General features: G+C 36.7%; 1 long non-coding RNA gene across 1 annotated transcript in view; it reads left to right on the forward strand.

The window, feature by feature from the left end:
- LOC136102991 (uncharacterized) overlaps positions 1-22185 on the forward strand; it is a 66191-nt gene that overhangs the window by 4349 nt on the left and 39657 nt on the right. The window lies entirely within an intron of this gene.

A 22185-nucleotide genomic window follows, 5' to 3' on the forward strand; every position in this document is an offset into this window, starting at 1 on the left:
AAATCTGTCAAAATCAGCAGTTTTACTAAAAATCAACTGTTTTCCCCTTTTGTCCTGTATCCCCAGATTTCACTGCCAAATTACATGGACTAGCAAATTATAAGGAATCTGGAAGTGAAAACCATCAGAGAAATCACTGTTCTACTGCAGGAGATTATTTCAAACCGTCAAATGATACATTTCAAATGTGGAAATCAATAATCCATCCCCACAATGTCAGTAGAAAGCACTCTAATGAGACAGGCAACCCTGGGTGTTTTGCAATCATTACTACAGTGGATGAATATTCAACTAAACCCTCCCTCAAAACCTGATGGTCATGTGATGTTCTCTTGGGGATCAATATATCCCTGCAAAATCAGCAAATGAATGAGAAATTAGTGATGTGAGCTGGCACATGCCTTTATTTTCATTCACAGAAGAGAAAACCCACTCATAAAAAGATTATTTACTCCTCTGGAAAACATAGAGGTGAAAAAGCTCCTTCTACCCACCTCTGGCTGTGAATAAAGCAGGATGCTGAACTCAAAGGGGAACTTCTCAATTTTTTTGCCAGAAGTAAATTAAAAACAAAAAATATTTCGTGCTGCTAGGAAGACTTTCCAGACTACCCACATGTTCTGTGGTGAACACAGTCAAGCGGGTAATGTTCTTAACAAGCGCTTTCTGTGTTACTGCCTGCTGTTTACCATTCTCTCCTTATCCCAGCCCTTGAAAGGAAATTATCTGAAGATAAAGCAGTTCAGCTCTATCTAATCAGTAGTGACAAGGTAAAAGCAAACTGACATGTGCTCAAGTTTTCAAAATGGTCCGTGGTGGTTTAATTGTAAGTACTAAGTTTCAAAAAAAGGTAGCATGTAACTGTCAGGCTAAAATTAGTGCTAATGTCTCCCAGGAAGTTTGAAGCAACCTACAGCTTTCAGCACCCTTTCCTGTTCGAAAATCTTGGGAAGAATTACTTGATGTCACAGACACTCAAATGATTTACTCAATAGAAAGTATCCATTTTCTTGTGATAGGAGACAACTTTTTTCAGTGCTGACTAGCAATATCCTTCACTTCTGTGCTCAAGTCTCTTTACTGTGATTTTTTTTCACTTTCTTTGATTTCTTTGTGTGTATTCTTACATTCATGTGTATTGTAGAACTGCCCAGAAAAAGATTGAATATTTTATGAGAATGCAAAAGTGTAGCTATTCTGGAAGAAAATCTTATTAACACATAGTCCACTATTAAAACACTTAAATTGAAACAAAAGTATTTCCTTCACTTGGACATATATGTCTGGTGTGGGTCCTCACTACAGCTCTCTAGGTTTCGTCTCAATTTGCATCAGATTGAAAATTCATTGTACAATGGTCTGTGGTTTTGGGCTTATGTAGAATGTTGCAGAATCTGCCCTGCCTTCTTCTAGATCATGAGTTTGCAATATCCCATAATGAGTGGGGGAATCTACCCTTCTATTCCAAGATAGTATTGCTTGACTCAGGAGAGTCCTTTGTAAAGTTCTTTGTAACTCATTTTTTTAAAAACTGAAAATATTTTATATGGTTGACCTATTTTGATTTAAAAACAACAACAAAACTGCAAAAAACTTCCAGCTGTGTCACAGGAAAAAATATGTGTTTGCTATAATAAATGTTACGTAACTACTTGTATAAGTAGAATGAAAAAGTAGATTAAATACCTGTGGAAATCACTGCAGAGGACAAAATACATAGTTTTAATAAAGCCTCCTTGCTATCCTGGTTTAATTCTTTCTCTCAAATACATAAAAATCCAGTTTGCAATGCTAAAATAAATGTAAAATTTGCATTGTACTCAGAAGCTTCTACTTCAAGCTATAAAATTTAGCACCCTGAGTAAGAATATTGTTAGTGCCTAGAAACTTCCAAGAAAAATCAGCAAGAAAATAGGCTCAGTTTGCTGAGGACTATCTTGGTCCTCCTAGTCCTTGCTTTCTAGGACACCAAACACTCTGGTAACAGAGTCATTCCTGATCTTCTGGGAAATAACTCCATCCTGTTTGTGTCTTCCTTTCTCTCCCACCATGTTTACTATCTGTATTTGTACACAGAGTTCTCTTTAAAGTTGCTCCATGGAAAGATACTGGACAAAAGGCAGGAAAGATGCCATCTTTAAGGACTGGATGTGATCCCAATCCAGGTGCTTTGTGTTTAGGAAACCTGACAAATACATCTGTTGATTTCAGTGACAAGAATTCAGGTATGAACTGAGAATATTTTCATGTGATTTGATGGACAAAGTTATGCAGATTTTTTTTCTTTTAAATTATAGTATGAATATGCAGGGCAAACTGCATCCTGGAATTGCACTGAATAACAATTATTTTGTCCATACCTCTCAGTCTTTTTTGAATAGTAGAGTTATCTGTGTTGGTGATAATTATAGTTTGAGACAGGCTTACTTAGTCCTTTGAGGGAGATGTACAAAGTTCCCACACCAGCTTCTACAGCCTAGGCTTGGTATTCTGAAAGGGAGTTTAAATATGAAAATGCTTTAGATTTTCTTGCAGATACCATAGTAGCACTAGACTTGATACAAAGTTCTTATGGAGAAATATGACTGGGACACAAAGTAACTTTGAGGTTGGAAAGAATCTGAAGATGCGTCTCTTCTGCCTTAGGTTATTTCCATTCAAAAGATGTAGAAATGAATGAAGGGATGGTCTGTAGTTTGAAGAACAGACCTATCTAAAAACAGGTCATTCTAAAACTCTGTAGAACCTTTTCCAAAGGCATCTTATCTAAAGCTCTACCTTAAGACCAGGCCTGTGGGTCTTACTGGAAGGCTTGAATAGACTTCCTTCTCTTTGGGATTTTCCTCGTTGGGTAATTTATCCTCTGCTGTCATAGTCCTTAGCCCTTAATCTTGATTCAGGGGGTACTTTGAAATAGTTAAGGGGACCGTATGCTCTTCTGCTTGAGTTCAGTGTTTGTGTGAAATTGATTGGGATTTTCTCAGCTGTTTATCTGGTAGAACACCTGTGAAAATATTATTGAACAGGGCTCTTATTAGTGTCCCTAGCCAAAGCCTTTCCAAAGAAAATCTTATTAGCCTGTCAGGTACCTAAGGAGGGTAAGCCATGAGGTGGAATCTCTCTTTCCAAGGCATTTTCTGCCTCCGAACAGCAGATTCAAGTCCTGGCTGCTGGCTCTTGTGCCCTGTCAGGCGCAGAGGTGGATGACCTTCATGGCATGCTATTGGCTCACACATCTAGACTGCAGCTTACTTCCCGCCCTCCCCAGCCTTCCTTACAAAGCAGTCATGGACAGCAGTTCAAGGGCAGCAATGTATGTAAGTGGAGTTCGTGTGGCATAAGTTCTTGGATGACGTGTGGGGATGTCGTAAGGGTGGATGGGATAACCAAAATACATCTGATTGCCTATGGAAAAAAATGGGATGCTTTGAAGGCTGTTAGGATGCCTCCTATGTGGGTGTGGATAGAGTAATCATAGAACAGTATATATTTAGCCAGGAAGAGTAAGGCATCATCAACATTGAAAAGGTGTCTTGTTTATGATGACAGAAGATTTCCTTTGGGTTTCCCCTATGAAAGTAATTATATGAAAATTGAAATTATTGTGAGTTTAAGCACTTTCGCCAGTAAGCTACACTAATTAGAGGTTGGGGGGTTTTGTTTGTTTGTTTTTTCCATGTCCCTGGTGCATTTAGATCAATAAAACTTTGCTTATGTGACATGCTTGAAGTCATAAATGGAAATATGTAGTGGAGCAGACACCGAACATAGCTTACACCAGTCCAAAGAATTTGCCACAGCACTACACTGTGCAAGCAAAACTCACTGACAACAACAGTTGCTTTGGAAAGACTCTTCCTGCTCTCACCACCAGGTGTTACTGCTGAGCATGATGTTATGATATAGAATATCTCTGATCTGTTGGGATCAGCTCTTGTGGCTGCATCCCTTCCCAACCTCTTGCCCACCCTCAGCCTACTTGTTGGTGGGGAAGAGTGAGAAACAGGGAAATTCTTGATGGCCTGCAAGCACTGTTCACCAATAGCAACAACTGGTGTGCTGCCAATGCTGTTTTTGTTGCAAAACTAAAACGTGGCACCCTACAGGCCTTTATGGAGAAAATTAACTCCATCCCAACCAGACACGGTACAGCAAGACACCAAAACTGTCTGTGCCATGTGTAAATAGGTAGTGATTTTCATGTTCAACACTTGGTACTTTAGACTCCAGGCATCGGTAGTGGTTGTTCAGTAAGGATGCTTTCAGAAGGACTGAGTAGCCAGGGTAGGCTTTTTATTGTTGCTTTTCTTTTAAGTCTATCACAATTAACAATTATCCTTGATTGCCAGAACTATGCCTATATTGCTGCAAATCATAGTCATTCCTGTACTGGTTTGAAGAATCTGTAATGCTCAAATCTCCACTGCAATCACAGCTTTTTTTTATTAGACGTTGCAGAACTGTTTTCAGATGAGTCTGCCCCAAAGACCTTTGCATAATTTGGTAAACTTTTTTTTTTGTATACACATATAAGTTTGGACAGTCATACTGGAATGTAGCTACTTTTTTACAACCTCACAAATGAAAATTATAAAAACAAGTGAAAACAAGTTGAAACAAAATTTGGAAATAATAGAAGCATGGTTTCTCACATTGGGATTTAGGAAGAAGCCAAGGACACCAATGTACCAATGGTTGTGGTGATAACACCTTCAACTTCTAAAAAAGCTGCCCTCTTCTATTTGACACTGTTTTCTACTTTAGGGACCAGCTGTAAACCAACCCTTGAAATATTTCTTTCACTATTATAACAGCTGAAAGTTGTGGAAGTGATTTTTCTCAGTGCAGTTGCAATAAAATTACTCCAATGCAGTGTGTGGAATGAGTTAGTTTGAGGAAAATCGAGAAGTATCACTAAGAGTTCATAATTATGCAGTTTGGCCCTTCTGATGCTGAAATACATTTCTCGTTGCTATAAACAAGCAGCTTTCTGCCTTTGGCATCTTCCATCTTGCTTGGGCATTTCTTATTGCTGTAAAATACAGGTATGCCATAAACTGTACCTAATAGGGGAAAAAAATCTGTTTTGCAAACTGCTTGAATGGCAGAGGTAAAATACCTGTTCAGTCAAGCACTGTGCATCCTAGACAGTCCATATTCAAAGCACTGTGTAGGTTACCTGCCCAGTAGGCCAAGAAAAAGTCTTTTCTGTTCTCTGGTGACATGATGATGACCTGCTTGCTTTCTCCTGACTTCTCAAAGAAAGTCGAAAAAATGGAACGTATGAGTCCAGCAGTTTACAGAGAGATGTTTCCATGTTTGGGAAGTCTTAATTTTGTTACCAAGTGCAGCACAGTCTTGTAAATCACTTCCAGGTGACAATGAACTTTTTCCCCGCCTTGTTTCTTCCACCCAGCATGCATTTTCAATCAACCTCAGTGGATTTATAAATGTATCACAATGTGATTTCGTCAGAGGCGCCTCTCATATGTTCCACTCCGGAAACACTGCTACTTCCCAAAGTTTGTGGTTCACTTTTGGGGACACAAATAGAATCTCTTTTAGGATGTGGCAGAATCGTGGCTTGGAGCTGCCAGGCGGATGTAGATGAAATACAGCCAGAGTCTTTTGAAGAGGGGAGAGAGGCACTAGAGGGTACAAGCATAGCACATCTGCCAGGTTTGTGTGAGAAGGCCTTGCTAGAAGAGATGCTCTTGTCCATCCACTTACATTTGGACTTGTAGTGTCTTTTTCATGTCCCCATATTGTCACTTGAAAGTAAGGGCCCCAGTTAATGCAGACTTCATTAAACTGTGGGGAAGATGGACAGAAATATTAAGCTGTACTGTTTTCATCAGTTCCAAGACTGAAAGTATATTATTTCTTATTAGCATTTTTAGAATGATAAAAATAATTTGTTGTTTTCTGAAGTTATTTTAAAATTGACTTTGAAAGTCTGTCTTTGAAAGCAATCTGATAGCATATCACTATTATTTTTCTATTGCAATATGAGCTAAGGAAATCACCTCTTAGTCACTGGCTTACTGCACCCATTTCTGTAACACTAAAGGCTCTTGCTGTTAAAGGAATTAGACCAGTGAGTATAGTATTGAATTATCCTTTTAAAAATTTTAGGTATTTTTAAGATTCATAATATAATTTTGTTTAGTCAATGGAAAAATAATTGGTGACCAAGAGGCTCATCATCAGAAGTTGTGACACCTGTTGTTTCCAAAAAGTAAATAAGCCACAATGAGTAAGCTGAAGTTTCTGTCTTGTCAAGATCCGTTTTATAAAACAAAATCAGACATTGAAGGTGATTTAACAAGGACCTTCAACAGCATATTAGTCCATTTAACCTAAAAAAGTGTTTCATTAGTCTAAATATTAAAATTAAGTTAATATTTTGATGTGAATTATAACTAAGAATCTGGAAAGAAAAAAATAGCTCTGTCACAATATGGTAAAAAATGTCATGCTTACTGAGATTACAAATGTGCATTTGTGTGTCTGTTCTATAAGAACCATCATCTTGGTGTATGTATAAAATCCTTTAAAATCTTTTGCCTTGAATTCTGGAGAAAGAAGATTGTGCTGTGTACTTGTGTTCTTGTGTTCTTGTTTTAGAAACATTCTGGTGTGCATCTGTTAATGTTGTATCAGTCCTTTTAAAAGTATTTCTTCATTTTCTCCTAATTTCTGTGGTTTTTTAGTATCAGTCTCTTCCCTCACCCACTTTACCAAATTCCTCTTGGCTTCTGTGGAACTGAGAATGCAATACAGGAAAAGGTGCCTTGAGAAGTTGAATAAAGTTCTTCAGGTCCTTCCCTGAGGCAAAAATAGCTTTCTGCTGCAAATCACAATGCTGTTTCATCAGTGATTTCACTGTGCTTACTGAAAACAGCCTGATTAACACTTGTGTGCTGGGCTGCCTTAATGGGTGCACAAGAGGTGGAATTGTGACCTGGTCTTGCAAGAGATCCAGCATGCCTGTCTTATGATTAATCAGATCCATATTAGAAAAAGAAAAAAAAAAATAAAAAAATAAAAAAAAAAAGAAACAAACAAACAAAAAACACCAAAACCACTACAACAACCAAACAAAACCACCACCATGACAAAAAAACATGCACAAAACCAACCAAACAAAAAACATCATACAGAAAAAAGAAAAACAAAACAACAAACTTTAAACCACATTTTCAATTTTAGAAGTAGCATAGCAACTCTACAGGTTGAGTGAGTTTGGTTCATAAAATTTGACTGCTCACCTCACTTGAACCCAGTTGTGTTGATGTCTTCCATGACGTTAGTACTGACTGAGACAGCTGTGAGATCAGAATTTGTCCCTTTGAAACAAACAGTTTTGAGGTAAAACAATGAAATGCGTGGCCACAAGATGGCCTTCACAACTGCCAGAAAAATAATTCAATTCAGAAAGCTAACATCTATGTGCAAATATTGTTTTTAGGAAACAAAAAAATAGCAGTCATATGTGGTATCCCATGGTAAAGATTGATATGCTTGTGTTTATCTCAGAGAGCTAGAGACCTTCACAATGTCACTTTCTGTTTCTTCTTCCTCTTTTGGCAAAGGACCACCTTATTCATGATGATGTCCTGAGTCCTGGTACAAATATTTTGCAGAAGGACTCATTGGAGCGTAGAGTGCTATGTATCCTGAATAAATCCACCTGAGCTGGGCCCAAAAATGAAGATGTCTTGATAAAGATGAAAAATGTCTCTTCAGTAACTCCAGAAAATAAAAGTGAGATAGTATGAGTCATTACTTTGCCAGGTGCCAATCTACCATCATATTCAGTGCCATCTTTGTGCCACCTCCGGCAGTTGTGTTCTGTTCTGATTTGCACTGTCCTATTTCTGAGGGGCTTTTCCCTCCTGTGCATGTCAGATAGTGGAGGAAGAGACACATCAGTCACATCACTTCAAATTTCAACTTTTTCTTTTCTGAGAATTTTAACAGTATTGTATGTTTTAAAATTAGCATGTTACAAATCATAAGTTCAAAGGCTTTATTAACAAAACTAGCTAAAACTTTCTTCAGCATGGTTTTAATGGGTTTTGCTGTCTGGCTTTAAAGTGTGTATGTTCTATAGCTGACAAAATAAATGGCAAAATTAATCTTTGACCTCAAAAATCACAGAGAAAAACCTTTTTTTACAGTACCCAGTTTCGTAGTACATTCACACTGGAAAAAAACATGCTTGTTTACTTTTTTGTCTCAAGCAAGCTGAACCTGGATAAATTTAAGCTGTGAAAAAGATCGCATTTTAAAGTTTTTTGGTCGTTCACTTATGTAAAATGTATCCTTCCTCTTCTGTTCAGATAACATTTGTGTGGAACAGGTTGTCTATGGTCAGGAGTCAAACTTTTAAAGTAAGAAATACTATGAATTTCAACAGCATCAAATTAACATAGAAATTCACAAAATGAACTTATTTCGATAGATCCATTCTAGGCATACACTGTAAACTAAGAGTGTAAATAGCATTAATCCATCTTATTCAGCATTTATGAATGTTGACATGTGATTGATAAGGAATATGTGATCAGATATCGTCATGTACAAACATCTGATGTGATTTTTAGCTTCCCTTATGCGTGCATTTCTCTGAAATTACTTCTGTGAGATACTCTTGGAAATACGATATGAATATTTCTCCTGCATAGAATATGTATGTTTTAACTGTTAACTGAGACATCCAGAAATATTTCAGTGGATCTTAATATATATTGGTTTAACTTCTGTACTTCAGCTCGCTAGCTTCAGAGAGTTTTTGTGGATGTCAATGCTATGATTGTGCTTTTAGAGGGCTCAGGTGTGTCAGTGTAACTCAATAAGTTGATTTTTCTCTTCTGCTTTTTTGAGGGGGAGTGAGGTTGGGAAAGCCAAAGAAGCTGGCAATACTAATACTCAAGTGATGAGGACAACAAATAGAATTTTTTAATTATTATTATTTTTTTAATCAGTCCTTGTAAAAAGAAAAGTTTTAGAGAATTTGTATTTTTTTAAAACTTTTTAGGGAGAATGGTAGTGGTAAACATGAAGCTGTTGCAACTGAACCCACTGAATGCCCAAGTAGAGTTGTAAAATAATGGTCAGAGAAGCTAAACACAGAGAAATAAAAATAAGAGGACAGGCAAATGTCATCTATATTTATTTTAAGATAAACCTGCAATAGCAGAAGGCTACTTTGCAATTTATAAAGTAAAATAATCCATTTCATTCCATGGAGTATGGTGAGTTCTAATGCAAATAACTGAAATCATATTTTTGTGCAAGCATAGAAGTTGACAGATAGATAATAAGCAAAATATTCTATACAGATAAATAATTTTGCACCATTGGGCATATTTTACATAAAGAGAAGGTATGCTGTTAAAACACAGAAACATATAGGAGACTTAAAGCATAAATATAAGATGACGTGACGTTTCTGAAAAATATGGTATTTTTTTAATTCTTTGCCTGATTAAAAATAAAAATAGAGAATAGAAGCAATTTTTAATTTACAGCTGTTAACACTTTTTTTACTCTTTTAGAAGCCACTAGGAAAAGCTATGCAGAGAGTTGTTTGGGTTTTTTTCTAAGATTGATTATAGATTACATTTAATTTTCAGTGGACTGCAGTCCTGAACTTGATCATAAAAAAAAACTTTGTAATACCGTTCAAGGGTAATCCCCTGGGATATGAGGATTCCACGGTGGTATACTGTGGTATTTTGCAGGAAGGATTTTCTTTTGCTTTGGCATGGTTATCAGCAAAGTATTCTTTGTCCCTTGCAGCTAATGGAGAATGACTTTTACAGTGACTAATGTAAGTAGGCCTTGAGGAGAAGTCTTTGTTTTAGCATTTCATGGTTACATTTACATGCTAGCATTTTAATGTCAGATTTTAACAAAGCAAGAAACTTGTTTCTGGAATAGCAATGTAATTCTTGCATCTGTGAGGGTTCAGCACCTTGCTCAAAGGAATTCCATGATCTCATGAGTAGTATTACCAAAAATACAGCATGTCTAAACTCTGTGAATCCTGTTTAGGCTTCAGTTTATCCATGTTAATACTCTAGTCTACCATTTTGTTCTGCATTGCATAATAGTATCCTAGTCCACTCTATTGGCAATGTTTAAGAGACACGTATTAGTACTGAGTTACAGGAACCCCTGAAGTTGTGGAATATGGACAATAGCCCATACAATAGAGAAACCTGCTCTTGCAGTTAAGGCATTGTATGAAAGTGAGGTTCTGGATCAGTACCCAAAGTTTTGTCTTTGCTTAGAAAATGATGCTTAAGCTGATACATGGCTACTTAAGCAACCCAGAAGTACACAGCTGTCTTTTAACCTACCAGAGATGAGAAGTTCTTAAGCCTCATTCCTCTCCCTGTTCTAAGGCAAACATTTTCTAATGCTTTGAATCTTCAGTCATGTTCTTGTTGATGTTGCATTTTCTCGCACATCCACCAACAGCTGCAGGATAGTATTAATTGAGTCATTTCCATTAATGGCTCAATAACACAGAAATGATACATCAATGCTGTCCTCATATGAAGCACTGTCTTAGAACAATGTTTATAGAAGTAACTAATTGCATATTATTAGTTCAGAAAGAGGTAATTGATAAGGACTGGGACAATTGCTTTGAATTGGCTGCAGTCCACCACATTAAACATTTGGTTTGTTTGGTGTCACATAACCCTAATTTTGAAACAAACTGTAGACTAGACTCCAGCTGTCCTAAAATCTCTATACTCGCTTTCTCTCATATGTTTTACACCTTAGTAGAGTTATCTTGCATGCACCAAAACTTGGACTCTATGGTATCATGGTTCTAAGGAACCCCAACTGTTCATGTTGACTGAAGCAAAGCGTGGGTGTTGGTCTGTCTAAAATTCCTTCATGTATGCTCTACAAGACTGCCAGCATGACTAGCATAAATGAAGGTATTCATTTTTGCCTTAGATTTTTGTCCCTTAAGTTGACCATTATGGTAAATGCTCATCTTCCATTCCTAATTAGTGTTTTCATGCACAGATGCAATCTAAAGGCCCATGCACAGAATTCGTATGAAGTCCAGAAATAAGAAGAGTTCTTAAGGCCTGAACCAAGTAAATTAATGTTAAGATGACATTATACAGGAAATCTTTGCCAAGTCGAACTAGCACTATCACTTCTTGGCTGTCACTTCTTTGATTGTTACACAAAAGTTCTCTGGTTGTGCTGTCCTCAGTTCAATATCAAAATGTGCTGCTCATTCTCATTACCGGCAAGGTAGAGGTGCCTCTTTCATGAGTACTAAATGTTAGTATGCTGCTTTAATTGCTTCATGGTAGTACTGATCCTTATCAACTTTCATTTGTTTAGGGTAGTCAAAAGATTAGACTGAGGCGAGGGGATGCTTAAAGTAAAGGAATGTGTTCATAGTTTTTACACCGCTCGTGACTGGAAGAAGCCATGAAATGAGTAATTGCTGTGACTGAGAGGTGGCACATACTGCTCTGGGAGATGCCTACATTGTTGTTAGCCTTTTCTTAAGACTGTGACTGATTATTAATATAAGTAGTTGCTAAAAAAAAAAAAAAAAACACCACACAACAGTCTATGTCCTTGGTGATACAGTACAATTTGATGCAGAAATAATTATTGCTTTATTCCTTCACTTTGGTGTTATCTGACTTAAGAATACTTTCTATTCATTGGTAGCACTGGCATAGCTCCTGAGAGGAAGAGGTTAAGAAGTAGTACATATTTTGATGACTATTGTCATGCTTTCTAACTGCAAAAGTGGTGACTACCAGCTGAAAAGAAAAAAAAACTGTTTAGTTGCTGGGCTTATATAGTGGTATTTTGAGACAATGGAATTGTTACCTCTTAGAGACTACATGTCTGTAAAGTAGTATAGTATCATAGCATTTGTTAGAAAAGAAAAATGCACTATGTGTGTTTTAAACCAGGCAGTGAGGTGATACCTGCAATTCCTAGGAAAATCTGGTCTAATAACTGTGCAGTTGACACCAGTGTTACTGGAAAAAGCTGACAGCTGTGGAGCCAGAACAGCAGCTGTGTTGTTTTTTTTTTTTGACTTAGGGCAGCATCTGAGTTTCTCTGAAACATCTAAGAAGCAGTAACAGGGCTAATATAATGTATAATACATCTCGAGGTGTAGAGAAACAGTTGCTGTTAAAAAGCCTAGCCTTAACAAGGGAAAGAACATCTAAACAAACAGCAAACAATGTGCCAACACCACGGGATAAACACAGAAAGAATAGACACCTCTGTTACGGTTCAGTGTAAAGTCTTATAATAGAAACACTTGCTGTTGGCTTAGTTTGATTTCAGGGAAGTCGTCCTCCAGTGATTTCGGATGGGAGAAGATTTAAGTCAACACTAAGAGCTTGGGGAATTGCTGTTTTGTTAATAACTATGTTTAGCTGTTTTGATGACCATTTATGTCGCTGTGGGATTCTGCCTCATAATGAAAATTGTGCTTGGTTTTCACACATCACCCAAGACAGAAAATCTTCACATTTTCCATGTAAACATAGACAAAAATAATAAAAGACTACAAATAAGGAGGATAGGCAATTAACACTGTAAGACAAAGTGTGAAGAGGTTTTTGTCCAGAGCAAGAGAGAACGAATGTGAATGGTTTATTCTGAAAAAACAGCTTGATGTTCTATAATTATACATGTTAATATTTTTCTGATAATGTGATGATTAGATCTTTGCTTAGTGTAAGTTAAGAGTGGGTTATTGACTTCATCATGTCAAGGGTGATATATAATAACAAGGAATCTGACAAATAATATCCAGCATAATGATTCAAAGTGTCTGCAGCCTCTCAAATACAAAATGAAACATTTGCTTTCCTATATACCTCATCCTTCTGAGTTAATTAACCAAATATGATGTGAGCACTTTGTGAACAAGCAGTAATACTTTATTATTTAATTACATATATGCAAATTTCTTCAGCTGAAGCCAGTAAAAATGGAAATTCTGTAAACGTACAAGCTCAGAATCTTAGAACTGCAAAGGGTGATCAATACAATAACCTCGATTTTGCCATCTCACCAATCCAAATTTAGAGCAGATTCATTGTGTGAAAGCTGATAACCTGTTTGTAAGATGGCGTTTTATGGTTTGATGCTGACCATCATCAGCAGTTTTGAGATGTGTTTAACCTTTTTATTTAGATGTTCGACTAGTAAAGCTAGCCAAAGTATCTTCAAAATACTTTCATTTTAGTAAAATATTCCCCTTTTGTCAATACTGGGTGTTCTCCAGAGACCTGTTTTCATTAATAATTTGTTCCAGAAGAAACTTAGTCTAGGAAGAATAAAACTTCCTCTGGAGATTTGTGATTTAGCATGGAGAAAAGTGATCTAGAAGTTGAAAGTCTCAGACTTCCAGCATCTCCCAACACTGGAATAAGAATGGAAGGATCTTTCCTGATCAAACAAACCAGAAAACTTACCTGCATCTTCCTTATTCCTGCGCACAGAACCTCCTTCCAGTTTGAAAACTCGTATTTTTGTTTTGAAATTGTGCACTGCCATGTGTGGCTGTTTATGTGTAGTATGGACCAGAAGAGCAGTGAGTGCAGTCTTCGTGATTTTGTTCAAACACTTCAAATAAAATTGAATGAACGGTTTCTAAATGGATCACATTTGTATAGGCTGAATTTTTTCATGGCAATTTGTACTTCTTTACTCTTGTTATAGCTCTAACCTGTACTCTGTATCAAAACAGCTTTTTTTTTTTTTCTATCACCATTTAACCCCTTGATAAACTTCTAGATGGCAAATAACAGCCTTTCTAGTCTTTGTTTCATCAGGTTGAGCAAGCAAAATTTTGTTTCATCTTGTAAGATATGGACTGTTTACCTATAATTCTAAAATTCTTTCAGTCTATCATTATTTGAATTAATCTTTCTTAAATAAGAACAATCCACAACACTCAGCTTGTTCAGCGTTGTGGGGAAGTTTCCAATACTGTGTCAACTGCTGTTAATGGTTCATATTCCTACTATGATTGCCTATTGCATCCAGGTTTTAATTTTCCTGTGGTTTTAACTAGTGAGATTGTTCTTTTCGTTATTCCTGAAGTGCGTGGGTTGACATTTGCTTAGCGTAGTCCCACTTCTATCATACCTATTTTTGAGGTATCAAATTTGATAGGTCACTTCACTGTATTTTCGCTAACAATGTTCCCAGATTTAAATCACTGAATTCCATAATTCAGTTAGTACTAACATTATAAAAGTGTGCATCACGATTAACCATTTAGGGAGTCCTGTTTCCTTCTTCAACAGTACCACTGGTGACCTCCGATTTAGCCAAACTTCCTAAACTACTTTTTTACATGAAATCCAGAACAACTAGCAGTATACTATGTGATGCAATATTAAATACTTTAGTAGGATCTAGAAAGAGTAGGTGTTTAATTTCTTTTGTATTGAATACCATTTGTCTTATGAAAGATACCCGTTTAATCTGTGGCAGTATATCTTCGCGAGGTCTGTGTTTCATTCTGCCTGATTTTCCAGTCATGTCAGTCTCTTAAAATGTGTCATTAATCTCACATACTGCTGAGGTCACTCTAATAAGTCCATAGGTGTCTGTTGGAGTGATCGCTTTTCCATTCCACAATGGAAGAGTAATATTCTATGTTTGGAAATTTATTCTTTTTTTTGTGTGGTTCAAAAGTCTGAAAACTTGAGTCATGCTGTTTAAAAAAAAAAAAACATAAAGCCACCTTTTGTGGCATTACTGTCATACCGGGAAAAAACAAGGAGTAGCTTTTGGAAAAAATGTGGGGGGTTACATCATTATTGTCATTTTTCATGTCAAATATTTTATTCTCTAGTCAGACTTCTGGTACTCCCCATATCATCCTATATGGAGACACAACGCTGCCCATTGATGCTTTAACTTTTCTACATTTGGTTAGTCAAACTGTTGGTGACAGAATATGCATCTCTTTTGCCAGGAATAATAAGCATGTATTTCCAAGATCCCATTCATTTTAGAGAGGTAGACCTCAGTGGCATATTTATCCTCCTCCTTTTCTCAAACTTTAGCATAGTCATGTGAAACATAGGCTTTGACACAAGGTTGCATGAAAATAATGCAAGCAAGAGATGTATTAAACACAGAAATGAAAATTACATAGACTATCTGAGAATACAATAGAAAAAGATGTAAGAAAACTGACAACTGAAATTAAAAAAGTTCATTAAGTTCTTTATATTTTTTTTTTGTGGATAGTGAGTTCTTGAAGCTATCACAGTTGTTGGTTTGTGTTTTTTTTTTTCATGGACCCAAAAGTCTATCACTTGTAAGAAGTATTTTATTTATTAGGACTGGGATTTCTTTTACATTTTGTGGGACATACTTATCTCTCTAAAGCTGAAAGGTATGCGTAGGTCATCAGATTAAAAAATTTCCATTGCTGTGTTGCATTGTGATATTGCCTTTTGATATTCTTTCTGACTCTGAAAACACAAGACTTTTTATTCAGAATTAAATAATTAAATGAATACTGTATTTCAGTGGTACCCATTGAGCCCAGCTTGTTGGTATTGGTGTGATGAGAAAAACATGAAAAGAAAAATGTCCCTAAAGCAATAAAAAATGAAGGCAAATAAACCTGGTATTTGAGTGGTTTTGGATATGTATTTTTCATTTGTTGAACAGTTGTTCTATATAAGTAAACACTGTTCCATCCACTGTTATGGATGTTTAGCTTTGCTGGAGAAAATGTGAAATGGTTTTTATGTGGGTCATGACTAGATATATTAGTGCAGCAATAAACAATGTCTTGTTACTTGCTTTCTGATAGTATTATACAGACTTTTGGTGAGTCATCTTTCATTTGCAAGAGGGAAGAGTAAGTATTTCCAGGGTAAAAAGTGAAATTCTGTGGCTTGAATAGTGTAATTGATGAGATTTTAGCTCTCGTTTTACGGAAATCAGGAGAATCCAGGGGGAGAATACAGGATTCTTCTTAATGTAGCTAGCTCTATGTGGAAATATTTAGTACAATTATGGGTGAGTCAGAGATTGGTGGAGGATTAGTGGTCATGAGGTGCAGTATCTTAAATCCCCTTGCAAATGATCCTATTTGGATTTTGAATATGCTTTAACTTATGCTCATTAGCTTCACATAGCTAATTGAGCCTTTCCTGAACATCTCTGCATAAGCAAACCCAGATGTTCTTTCAAAAGATCATGAGAAAAATCTTTTAAAAGACCATGAGAAATTCTTTAGAGTCTGACACTATTATGCAGCAGTCATCCGATGTCTGTCCTAACCACATTCTTAATATCCAGGGCAAAATGAGCCAATGGCAAATAACACCTCTGCCAGTAACAAACAGCATGTGCCATTTAACACATATTTTTAAAAGCTATCGTTTAAAGTATTTAATTTTATCTGATTTTCATTGTTGGTCTGCAGTACTAATTAAGTAGATGTGTAACTTAGTATTATGAGTTGTATATAAGCTTCTGTACATATTTGTTGGGAGAAAAGTTGACTTTGGTGATATCATTGAAACGCAAAGAAGTCACAAACATGCTGGTCAGTCAATCTAAACGTGGGTCATACATCAGGGCTGGGGCATGGGTAGAAGGAAAAGGAAGGAGATTCAGTACAGACATATCTTGAAATGAACATTGACATTCTTGTTACGAGAATGCTTCAGGTTTCCTTACTGAGAAGCAATCCAGCATGGTTTTAGGTACCTATTCAAATAATACTTTGTGTATTCTGAGCCTTCTTTTAAAATCCTGCACAGAGAAATGAAGATAGAGGCATTCCACAGATTAAAAAAAAGCACTAGAAGACTTGTTACACCAGGCGCTAGGATGTCCACACTAGCAATGCAGACGTGAAGCCCTCCGTCCTTGCTTGGGTTGGCTGCCAGAGCTCAGCTTTGGTCAGAAGCTGCCTGGTGTTGTGTGGTGCTCCTGCCACATGGTCTTGACTCAGCTACAGCATTACACCAGTGCAGCCATCGAGCTTCTGTATTGGTGTTTGTTGCAGTGAATCAGCCCATTTTCTGCGCAGATTAACATACACATGCAGGACAAGAAAATAATCCAGTGCCAGATGCTGTCTTTCCTGGCAGTGCTTACTGAGGATAATGTGATTGCTTCCTGATATTACTGTACCATACTTTGTCCTGCAAACAGACCCAACATAGTGGGAAGTGAGGATAACAGTACTATCATTTAAACAGATTTCTGATAGGGAATTGCTCCTGTATGAGGCAGACTTGAGATCAGTGTAAAGACAGCCTCAGGGTTGTTGCATAGATCATGTTGCACACCTTACATACTTTTCTAATACTTGTTAATGGAGGCAAACAGGTTCTCTGTATCTCTTTGCCAAGGAGTTAGAGGGTGGGCATGGTCTTTTTACTTATTTATGTAGGATTCAAGGACTCCTGTGAATTCCATCACTGATATTTGACCCTGAATGTTTGTTTGGAATGGTTGAGTAAGTTGTAGTTTGGCTTGTTAGTCAGTTCCACGCTGAAGGTACCAAGTGTGTGGTTCCTCTTCTTCCTGTGTTTCTTGGGAAAGCAAAGGGTCAGCTGCCTAGTGGAGAGTTTCACTGAAGATACTCAATTTACTTTTCAGTAGAAGCATTGTCTTTAACATCAAGCCAACTATAGCTTTGGTCAAGAAAGAAAAACTACAAATCATTTGAAGTACTGGGGAAAGAGCAACATTACCTTCAGGCTTTTTAATGCGTCCAAATTTAAGTCACCTGTTCTGGTAACAGCTGTTCGTAAGGAATGGCTGCTGAGATTGTAAATGTTTTAGACTTTCTTTGTATAAACCTGAAATGATGTTCTGCAACACTGAAATAAGACCCAAGTTCAATACTTCAGTGCTCAGGATTTTGCTGGGAAAATATGCCAGCTATTCCTGTGGGCTTCCTGCAGAGCTGAAAACACAATGGGCTAAATGGATATAAGACTTAATACTGTAGTTCTAGGGAACTTAAAGATTTAATTGAACTTTTTAAAATAACAAATATAAGTGTCCCTTGTCCCCAAGAGATGACAACATAAATAGAATTAAAAACCAGTCTTCCCCATGGGCTTGAACATGGGAATTAACTCTGTAAAACCTCAACAGGAGAGAAAGAAACAAAAAAGACTTGCATGTTATCTTTTCCTGTGTACTTCCAGTATTTGTCAGGTAATTTTTAAGCAGTCAAAAAAAAAAGACTATAGGAAGCATAAAAGAGGTAAAAGAATGGAATGCAGCTGATCATCAATGCTGTAATAATACCTACATATGTGTCAGGATGGATGCTGAACTGTAGAGAGACAGTCAAAAGCAAACAGAATGTCACAGTGCCCTTGCAGTGACATTTCATAGAACTACCAAAATAAAGAACAGATTAACCAAAGCAACAGACTTTTAAAATAAATGTGAAATGAGATGGCTAATGTGTAAATGTAAACAACTTGAAATTGTAAACTGCTAGATTAGCATTAGTATTTCAGAAATGTAGCAATGAATACTGTGATGAGAAAGCAGCACATTTCACACGCTTTGTGTACAAGCATAAGGAACTTAACTCTGGAACTGGAATATAAAAGGTAGATGGGTTTAAAAAAAAAGACAAATGTTAGCAATGTTGAGACAGAAAAATTAACTTTAATAGTTTTATCTTGGACATTCTGCAAAGGCTCAGTTGCATTGAGACTGAGAGAAGCTATCTGTAATCAGAGGGAAAGGTGGCTACAAACTGGCTGAGATGTAGAGAGCGAAGACAGATAAATATGCATGAAGATTAGAGAATATGTACAGTTTACAGGGAAATAGAGGAGGGGAAGCGTCTTCAGTTCCACCGAAGTTATGATTCTGGAAAGAGTAGTGAAGTGGTCTGGTGGTATTTTGGTCGGTGGCTTTTTTTTTTTTTTCCCCTCTTATTTTTTTTTTTAATAGGTGAGTGGGGTGTGTTTGGTTCTTTTGTTTTTTTAAAAAAACATTTTTTTTTAAAAGGGGTTTGGACTTCGTGAAATAATGGAAAGTCATTTTTAAAGAGCATTAGCTAGGCACACAACTGCTACATAGAAGTGTAAGAAGGGCAGTAATAGATATCAGAAACACTAGTACTAAACGTGTTGCTGAAATTATTAAAGATTATAAAGGGAGGACGACCAGGTGGTTAGTAAATACAGTGGCAAAGCTCTCACTGAAATCACCAGGTACGGGTCAGACTTTGGGGACAAAAAAGGAAAGAAACAACAAGCAAATTGTAGGGATACCAGTAAGAGGAATACCTAGATACAGCGTGGATAGTGTCAGGAGTATAAAACATTAAATTGGTATTAGCAGCTTATACCTTCAGTCCCTGAAGGCAGCAGTTTCTGTTTCATCTGCTCAAACCATGATACAGAAAGATTTTTGTCCCATCAAAATTACTTGCAACATCTTCTTGTGAGCTTTCAGACTCTTAAATTTAGTGGGGATTTTTTTAGAGTTTGTTGTTGGTTTTTTTTTTAAGTCAAGTGCTGTTCATGTTTTCCTGTGAAGTTGCTACACAATTGCTCAAGTAACATCTGTGGTATGAAACTAAAGATATATTGAATTATTGTGCTTTTTCCCATGAAAAACATGCATATTCCAAATAGCAAACTGCTATAACTATTATCAGTTGGACATTTTAAAACCACATTATTCTTTCATAGTCAGGAAAATATTTTAGTGACTAACTGTGGTTGTCTTTGCTAGGGAACACCACATTCGTTCTGTCAGATAGTCCCTTTCTGGCAGTGGAAAGAACTGCAAAGCCTTTCATATCCCAGATGGGTATATGTCTAGCTCTTGTGTTTTCCACTAACTCTTGGGGCATTCAGCTTCTTTCTTCAGACTTTCCCATTTGATGTGATGGATTGTCAGCAGTTTGGTAGCTACATTTTTGTATCTATTACAAAAAAAAAAAAAAACAACACACACAGTTTCTGCACCTTCTTACTCTGCAGTTACTGTGTGGGTTGTATCCTCCAATAAAAGATAAAGCAGAAGAACTGTAGGGAGAAAAACAGATTTAAGTATCTGGGGAGGTTTGAGGTGTTTCTCTGTGTTGGATTTGTGCAGAATGGACACTGCAGTATTTTGTCTAAAACTGAAATTGCTCATTTATTTTTGAATTCTCAAAGGATTCCTGAGTGAAATAATACCTTCTTATGTTGTTATTTCTCCTCTTGTGTTCTGTCTGTGCCAGCAGCAACTTTTACTCATCTTAAGGTTCTGCACATAAAATTTTCCCCGTTTTCTTTATGTTTTTGTTTTTTTTAAGGGCTTTAAATATCCTATAGTATTATCAAGTCTGCTGTGTCATCACTCTTTCTTCCAACACTTTTACCTGTCCATTTTGCAGATTACCACAGCAACATGGCTTTAACTAGTCTAATGACCTGGAGTCCTAAAGATAGATGAAATTAGAGAGGAAAATGTGTATATTTCTAAATGTATGTGCAATTATTTTTTTTAATCTTATTTTTAAACATCCAATTTTAGAACTAAGTGGTAGGCTTTCCATTTTTCTGAACTTTTAAAATCTTGAGGGACAAATCTAAATTTAAAGCCTCTTCCCAAAAAACAGTGTTCCTCCTAAGCTACAAAAACTGCATCCCTAGAGAAAATGCACAAATAGAATTTGTGTGTATTTCTTCTACTAGGCTAGGCATTGGATGACAGAAGAAGACATTTATGTTCTCCAGAATGAACCTGACACTCCATCCCATGAACTGAATAACAATATTAAGAGAAGGTCATTGTGTCCAGCTGTGGTGATATCAATCTGATGGTGACTTTGCCTGAAGTGGTTATGGACGAATAAAGGAATGTCCGCGAAATTTCATCACTCTGGAAATGAGAAGCACAAAGTGAACGAATAGGCTAGCGTGTGATTTCTTATGCTCATCTAAAATGAGCAAGTTTAAGCACTGCTGATAACCATTACAAATATATTAAAAGCAGGAGAATTTAGATTCTTTCTCCAATATTCTCATTCAAAGAGAGGTCATTGTTTGTAGACTACTGTAATTTCACAGACTCTGTGACTTCATTTACTGCAGGCACCAAGTAATGGTGGTCATGCGATTGTCAAGAAGATGGTGGGAGAGTGGGATACATCTCCTAGGAGATGCTCAGAGTGGAACTAGGCACATCGACTCTTATCTATAAGAACACTGTGTCCATAGAGGACACTTGCCAATTAATTATCTGGGCCAATTTTAGAGCATGTTCTGAATCTCAGAAGACTCTTTTGTGAACCTCTTGTTTCAAACCATAGCAAATTTGTCCTATCAGGCGAACACTTGCCTGAGGCTTTAGGATGCATGCCTACAGGATTAAGCTCAGGCTCTGTAGTAGAGCAGTTCTTAAGACAGTGCTACAATATGTTGCAAAGGATCTGTTGGCAAGATGCTTGTAGCCAGTAAAACATGCTGTGTTCCCTTTAATGTGAGAGAGTACAAGGAGAACAATAATTCCATCCTGACAGTGATCTTTTGTGATTACACTGGTAATTCTTGATTCCACTGTGCTATAGTTCTTCCTCTTGGGAGCTATTCAACAATGAATCATTACCAGGAATGAAAGCAGCTGTATTTTACATTTCAGATTCAAGAAACACTGTGGTGGTTCTCATCAGGAATATACAGAGAGGGGCACCTTAAATTATCATTATTTATTTTGACTTAGATTATTTAGTATGGTTTTATAGAAAAGGTTATGTTAGTACTTAATAAGATTATAGCTTCCTTTATACTGGCTGGTCAGTCAGATAGAGTGGTGGTTTTTTAATGAGTGAATAGGTGAACAGAGAAACATTTCAGTGTAGCTCTTGCCCAAAGGCCAAAGCAAAGTCTCCTTCATTGTGTAACCACTCTGTGTCAAAAACATTTCTCTTGTATGTGCATATAAAATATTTTAGCAATATGTCTGGCATAGGTAGACAAAGTGAGCTTCATTTTTCTTGTTTACCTACCTTTAAAATCAATATTGTGGTTATATAAATTTCACCTGTAGAATCATTTCAAAATCTGTCTGAAATAATGTTTTCTAAAAGGAAAAAATTACCTCACTGTAACACTTCATGTCAAAAAATCCTGACAAATATTCCTTATA

This window comes from Patagioenas fasciata, chromosome 7 (genome assembly GCF_037038585.1).
Source record: "Patagioenas fasciata isolate bPatFas1 chromosome 7, bPatFas1.hap1, whole genome shotgun sequence".
Classification (NCBI taxonomy): domain Eukaryota; kingdom Metazoa; phylum Chordata; class Aves; order Columbiformes; family Columbidae; genus Patagioenas; species Patagioenas fasciata.